Source organism: Phlebotomus papatasi, chromosome 1, assembly GCF_024763615.1.
Source record: "Phlebotomus papatasi isolate M1 chromosome 1, Ppap_2.1, whole genome shotgun sequence".
Lineage (NCBI taxonomy): Eukaryota > Metazoa > Arthropoda > Insecta > Diptera > Psychodidae > Phlebotomus > Phlebotomus papatasi.
In genome coordinates, this window is record NC_077222.1 from 74,034,052 (window position 1) to 74,041,415 (window position 7,364).

Genomic DNA, 7,364 nt, shown 5'->3' on the forward strand with positions numbered 1-7,364 from the left:
CCTCTAGGGAAAAATTCCTCCAGAAATATTCTCAAAGCCTGCCCTAGGTCTTAAGGCTTCTTGAAGAGAAGCCGCTGTTTCCTGGCAGTAGGGAGCCAATTGGCCGCTGGTAATCCTTAGGCAATAGGATGCCGCTGGTCTTGGGCCAAAAGGGAGATGCGATTTCTCTGGAACAAGCACTCTCGTGCTGCTAGAAGTGAAACTCAGGAATCTCTATCGCAATCTGATTTATTTAACAAAAATTAACCCTATTTATACAAAATCATTTTTACCCCACTTAATTACTAAGGTGAACTTCGTGAACCCATAATGCGTCATTGCAAAATTGCACATTCTTTATTTTGCTGACGAAAAAATGCTGATCAAGAAGTGAATGAACGGGTGTCATTAGCACTAGGCATAATGACCTAATTTCAATAAGAATTTGACAATTTTCAATCTCTAATATCATAGAAACTACTTGTTAGAATGGTAGCAAATTGATATCAGATAGATTTAAGGATATAGAAAATAGGATGGTAAAAGTTTAGGATCGTTTAGCATCCTAGTTTCTTCAATATTTGCCGTTAAAGTGAGGCTTGTTTTGTATACTTCGTGAAATGACTCGATTTAACCAAAACTAAAATCCGTATATTAGTTAAACTATTCGTCTCTAATTGAAATGACAAGACATTCCTAGTAGTAAGAGTATCTAAAAATAGTGTAGTAGTCCTTAAATCCTTTAAGGATAAGTCATTGACTTAAAAAGTAGGGGTAACGAAAACCCTTGTAAAGTCTTGGTGAAGCCAAAACTTTCCAACTTTTGTGTTGAATAATTCGTATCCTTTTTAGGATGTGAGGACTTATGATGAATATCCTGGCGATTTAACTATTCAAAAGTAGTTCGATATGAATTAAAACCCATTATTATCCCTTAAAGATTAAAAAATCCTTATTTGAAAAGTATTTGTATGAACGTGCATGTTCATCTTGAACATCCCGAAAAGGCCAAAATCCCGAATTTTCAAAATCCTGAAAGGGATGAAATTATATGGAGAAAATTGTTTAGAATAATTTCCTAAGACACAGAAGATTTCTCTTTGCCTCCAGCAGACGCGGGTACAATCATGGGAGTAGCTGTGACACTTTTAAGAATTCGGGATTTTGTCTTTCGGGATTTTGCCCATTCGGGATTTTGGCTTTCGGGATTTTGGCGTTCGGGATTTTGGCTTTCGAGATTTTGGCGTTCGAGATTTTGACCGAACGAACGACGAATCCTTAAAGATTTCCCCTAAACAGAAACATTTGTGACAAGTTTTTATTCAGTTAAGAGGTCTTTAAGTATCAATTAAAAATTTGGATTTCGGGCCAATCATGTTCCAGATGGACCCCTAATAAAAAAGAAGTTTGAATTCATCTCAAAATAAGGCTATGTGTTCAATAATACTTCATAAAACAAACCATTAAAAAATCGAGGTTTAAACTTAATTCTTCAGTTGTAAACTGGTATATAATATTTTGTCTTGCCCCACCTTTTCTTATTTGGAGACAAATATTATAACATGAAAAGTCTAAAATAAACAATTGAAACTTCGAGAGTCGTTCTGACTGATGTAAAACAAACATCGGCATAGCATCATTGAATGATGAGGGGATGAATGATTGTCACGCTATGTCACCACATGATCCTTGCGCATAATGAAGAGGTTGCAAAATTCTAGAACCGGTGGGTGGGAGGGCCACGAACTTGTTCACATGATTTCATGCGACATATTCACCCCTCCCAGTAATTTGGGGTGAAAGAAGCAAATTGAAATAATATGCCTCTACAGTGAGCGTGTATTATTTGCAAATTGGGAGACAATTTTATACAGGGGGCATCTTCCGCAACCCAGTGTCACTTTTCCAATTTGGTGGTGTCCTCTAGACACATGCTCTCAGGGATGGCATGAAACTTTTTGAATCATGGAGTGGGAGGTGTTTTTAATGAATTTGCAAAATACATAAAAGGGAGTCATGTTGTGCCAACACAATCCTTCTATACATTCACCGACAATTATCAAGGGATATTTATATGGGAGGATGAAATATCCTTTCGAGTGGAAAGGCCCAAAATCAAATATGCATGAGAAAGGGGTACCAATTTTTCAATCAGCCAAACTTTCAACAAATGGAAAATTATTAATTTTTCAGACAATCCCACCAGAGTGACTTTAACTCGAGTTTCCGAATAGGAAGATTTTTGATTTTTTTTTTTAATTTTCTCATTTCATTTGTCGATGTACATCTTTATTCCATTCATATCGAAGTACATAGGAGGGAAAATATCATTGATATCCTAGAAAGCCACAATGATCAAAGGATATTTTATCCCTCTTACAACTCTTCACTGTGGGTGTTCTTCTGGTTATTATATTGTTGATGAATTGCAGAGAAACCCCTCAATAATAAACGTTGGATTTTTGTGACTTATACTTGTCTTGTTTGACTGTCATTTCAATGAATGATCATATCAGTGTGCAATTGAATTACTTATCTCTCTCAATAGAGCACTAAGAATTAACCAATATTCGTATACCATTTCTTGGTGGTTACCTTTAAAGCTATCCCTAAAACTTTAATGTATCGGTTGCATATTTATAAAACTATGAAATAGTAGAGCATTGGATAAATTATTAAATTTAATTATTAAATATTACAAAATTTAAAATTTTCAAAAAATCACAAGCTTCGAACAATATTCTATCTAAAAACTAATTGAAGAAAAACGAAACCTTAACATGTTCCCATGCTAACCCAAGTGGCCTAGGTAGGTCCTTAGAATCAAGCCTCAGGCAAGTGGCTTGCGGAGCTAAAGCTGCCATCACATACTTTCACTTAAATTCATATGGGATTTTTTTGCACTAGCGACCGTTACATGAAATATCTTAGAAGTCAGAAGTTTTTTCGTATTATAAGATCGATTACTGTGTGGAGAGATGAATATACTAGATTTCTGTTTAAATACACTTTCCTTCAGAGCCCTATGAACTGCAGATAAAAAATCATCTTGGGGAGGGGGGGACTTAGAATGATTCAGTCATTAACTAAGTTCTGCCAAAGTTCTTAAACGCAGTTCTGTAACAAGCTTTGCAAGATTTTTCTTACGAATACGATTTGAAGCTCTAACGACAACGCTTAACTTTATCCATTTAAACAAGAAGAGGAAGTCATATTTTTTTGCACCCACAAAATTCTCACATTTCATTTTTGTCACACAATATTTAATTCAATTTCCTCACTTTATTTACACATCGCTTAACATTTTCACGATTTTCGAGCCCCCCTGGAGCATCTGTGGCTTTCAGCTATAACCATCATCTCATGAGGTGTGTCAAATCCCATTTTCATCAAGTGCCAGGAATACCATTGAGTCAGTCACATTTTCAGCAGAAAAGGTAACAACTATGGTGCACAACAGGAAACTTGTAGCCTCCACCAGTCGCCCCCTGAAGCATGAACGTTCACGTGATAATGCTTTTCACAGTCAGCATGGGTTCTCTAGAGGACTTTTAGAACACTGGAGAATTACCTGGTAAATTATTGTCAGACCATTTCAGTTGGGCTTTAATGTCGCACAAAGCTTTAGGCAAAGAGTGTAGTTTTTTCATCAGGTTTTTGTACAAGAAAAATCTTAGATTAGGGTTGAATTTTAAACTAATCTGCTAGTCAAGTCTTTCAAATGGAAAACGAAATTTATTATTGACACACATTCCCACCATTTGAATTTAACTGTGCGAGTGAGTGAAGAAAGAAAGTATCCTGATAAGAACCAGGGAAAAGGCAGTGACGTGGCAAGTGCTCATATTTTCTCAATGTGGAAACTTGCAGGACTTATTTCCTACATAATGTACGGAAATCATAAGATTAAGCATCTTTGAGATGGGTATGTAAGGGAAGAGAAACACTTAAGTGCAAGAGCATTTATTTACAAGAAGAAAGTGGGCGTTAACGAAGTTCGCACCCACGCAATCTAGAACCTCCCAAATTCCTTGATAAAGGACACGCCTTGATTTACTGTTTACCGAGCTTATCAGCATTATCGATTTCCCTTTTTTCATCTCCTTTTCACTGGGTAACAGAAAAAAATTAATATCATTTCCCACTTGAGATCCAAAGCTGGAAAAGTGGAGGCCCCCATGAAGAGTGAAAGAGCCTTTTAACAATGAAAAGTGTGCAAATGAAATTCCATGTGATTCACATTTTTTAATTTAGCCTCGTGTGTGTGTGGATTCTTTTTTGTCCTCCGGAGAATGGCACTTCATTTCCCCATTTCAACACCTACCCGCTCCATTTCTCACCCACGTACCTCTCCACCCTAATAGAATTACATATATGTAGCAATGTATTGTAAAATAGAAAGTCATATATGTATATGCTTGGCGCAAAAGTTAATTTCCTGAGCATTTTTGTGTTAGAATCAGGAGCGAGAGGCAAAAAAGCACTCAACTAGATCATTTTTATCATACACCTCTTCTCACACTGTAACTTCGTCTTTCTCTGCCATCAGCCATTTATTAACTTTCAACTCTGCCCGCAGGAATAGTAGTGGGTTTGAGTTCCTGATATGACTTGTGGAGGTAGGTGTACAGTAGCTTCAGTAGTGTTAAAACTAGAAATTGTTCATATCGTTGCAACAAATAACTACCCTTTGGTATGATTTCTCAATTGAACTACTAAATATACAGGAAACTTAAATTCAACATATCGCTCATTCAAAACTACAGGGGATTAACTTTTAACCCCTGCTGGTATACTTTAAATCGAATATCTCGTCTCTTTTTCTTATAATTTTTTCATTGTTTTATCCTCCGCAATAAAAAAATGAGGCAGTTTTGAAGGCTACAAAGGTGTTTCACATTAAGTTAACTAGTAGCTAAAAGTTAGTCCCTTGTAATTTCAAATGTATGCCATAAAAATAATAATAGAGTTATTCTTTTAATGCTCGAACTCAAAGCCAGAGACAAATACAATCCGATTTTTTTTAATCTTGTTATTGTGCTAGTTGATATGGTAAAAAATATAAATTTACAGTCCTCGATGACTCCTCCAAATGTCGATACATATTACCACTCACGAAAAGTGAGTGCGGTGAAAAGTGTCTAAGGACGAAATGTTCAGCTCGACTAACTACAAACCCGAAAATCATTGAAATTGCTAGGGCCAATTTTTTCCAATGTTAGAAAAACCTCATTTTTTGATGTATTTTAGGGGAATAGGGGATGCATGAAGGGGAAGGGGAAAAACTAAAGAGATTACTTTCGAGATAACGTCATTTGAGGAGGGGTCATCGAAGACTGGAAGTTGATATCTCTTACCGTTTCAATTTTATATGGGTCAAAAGACTAAAAAAATGCGAAAAACAGTATTTTTAAATTAAGGCTTTTACCGTTACTTCACCGATTCACCGACAATTGTGACCGATGCAGTCGGGTTCAGAATTAAAATATCTTTCAAAAATGTCCAAATTTGTCCAAATCCGTTGAAAATTAGGCCCTCCAGGGTGGTTAACCTATGACCTTGAATACTTCAAGATGGTGAATTAACCGGTGAAATGTGTCTAAGGACGAAATGTTCAGCTCGACTAACTACAGTAGAGTCTCTTAAATCTGAATCTCTCAAATTCGAACGACATTTGGATTCAAAATGTCAATTGTGAGGTTATGTTAAAAAATTCGTATTCTGGATTAATGAAAATCATATTTACGTGCTTCTTCCTGAATGTTTTACATACATTATGATCGTATAAAATGAAAAGAAAGTATGATACCATTAAGGCTTGTGAGAAAGTACGGGAATTTGATTCAAAGTACAATTTAATCTCACATAAATTTCGTTGGTTTTGAAAAAATCGTTCGAATTTGGGAGGTCAGAAATGTCAAAATACCCCCCGAGTGTTCGAATTTAGAAGACTCTACTGTACAAAACATATCCGAAAATAACTGAAATCGCTAGGGCCAATTTTTTGCAATGTCAAAAAAACATGTTTTTGGATGGGGTAGAAGGGTGAGCGGTACTTTGGGTGAGTTAGTTCGATAGAGTATGCTGACTTGTGGGGGGATCACCGAAGACCAGAAGTCAATATCTCTTACCGTTTAGCAGCCAGGATGGTGAGAATTTGAAAAAAAGTGGATTGTGAAAACTGCTCTCTCTTGGAGTTCGAGCAGTTAAAATTAAAGAAAATTCACATTATTCGAAGGCTTGAACGTTCGAAGGGAGAGTACTTTCCCCTATAAACTATACAACTAATCATCACAAAGCTGAGTCAAAAAAGAGATCTTTGTTTCTTCCACACACTATACTTCTTCTCTTGCAACACCGTGTTTTTTTGGGGTGCTCTTTCTAATACCATCTTTTATTTTTGGTTTTGTCCTACATATGATATCATATTTTGAGTTTTAAATTAAAGAAAAAATATTTTTTCCCTATTTCTTAGAACACTGTGGAAAGGATTTAATTTAATCAATATTTCAATAACATAATCCCGATTAATCAAGCAGTTTTTATTCTAAATTCATTACAAATCTAATTTTTTATCAAAGAAGGAAAGTTATTGGGGGTCCTCTGAAGATCCTAAATTGCAATCTCCAAACATTTAGGTTTTAGGTCCGCTAACTATTGAATGGATGAACAGCGTTTCACGTACTCATAAGCAGCCCTGTGAGCAAACACTTTCTATCATAGCCCATTTTAGCTGTTTGCTCTAGGCTGCTCATAATTTTACTCTCACAAGTTCTAACAAAAAAAAAACAATTAATTATTTAATTATATTGCATTATTTAAAAAGCGAGAAAATCTTACAGAGATTTTTGTGAACAAAGAAATCATAAAATGAATAGTTTTTTTAATATATTAATCAAAAAAAATCGTAATACCATAGGACAAACAAGTAGCCTCAATGCAAATGTTATTGTCACTAATTACATTAATTTACAAGTATATACTATAGACGAAAAGTCGGGACTTGCAATTGTTATCTTAAGAGTGAATGTTTAATTCAATGCAGAAGGCATCTCTAAACGAAAAATAAGCATTCTCACGAAGTGATTCATTGGGGAGACAAAGAGTCGATGCATTTTATTGAGAATATTTGAGAAATGATTTCAATTAAGTGTCTCCAATGTCGCAAATTGACGAAGATTCCAAGTTGATTGCCGCCCTTGAAGGAGTCTCGCGGAGTCATGGTGAATGGGCAAGAAAGTTAAAGTTGGAAATGGTTGAATGCGCCAATTTTAGAGGATCCACCACTACTGCAAAACGCGCCGCAATTACCATTTATGCAAATATGCTTTATTGAGTCAACAGAGATGGAGGCAACAAATAAAAGTCTCGCGGAGCAATATAAT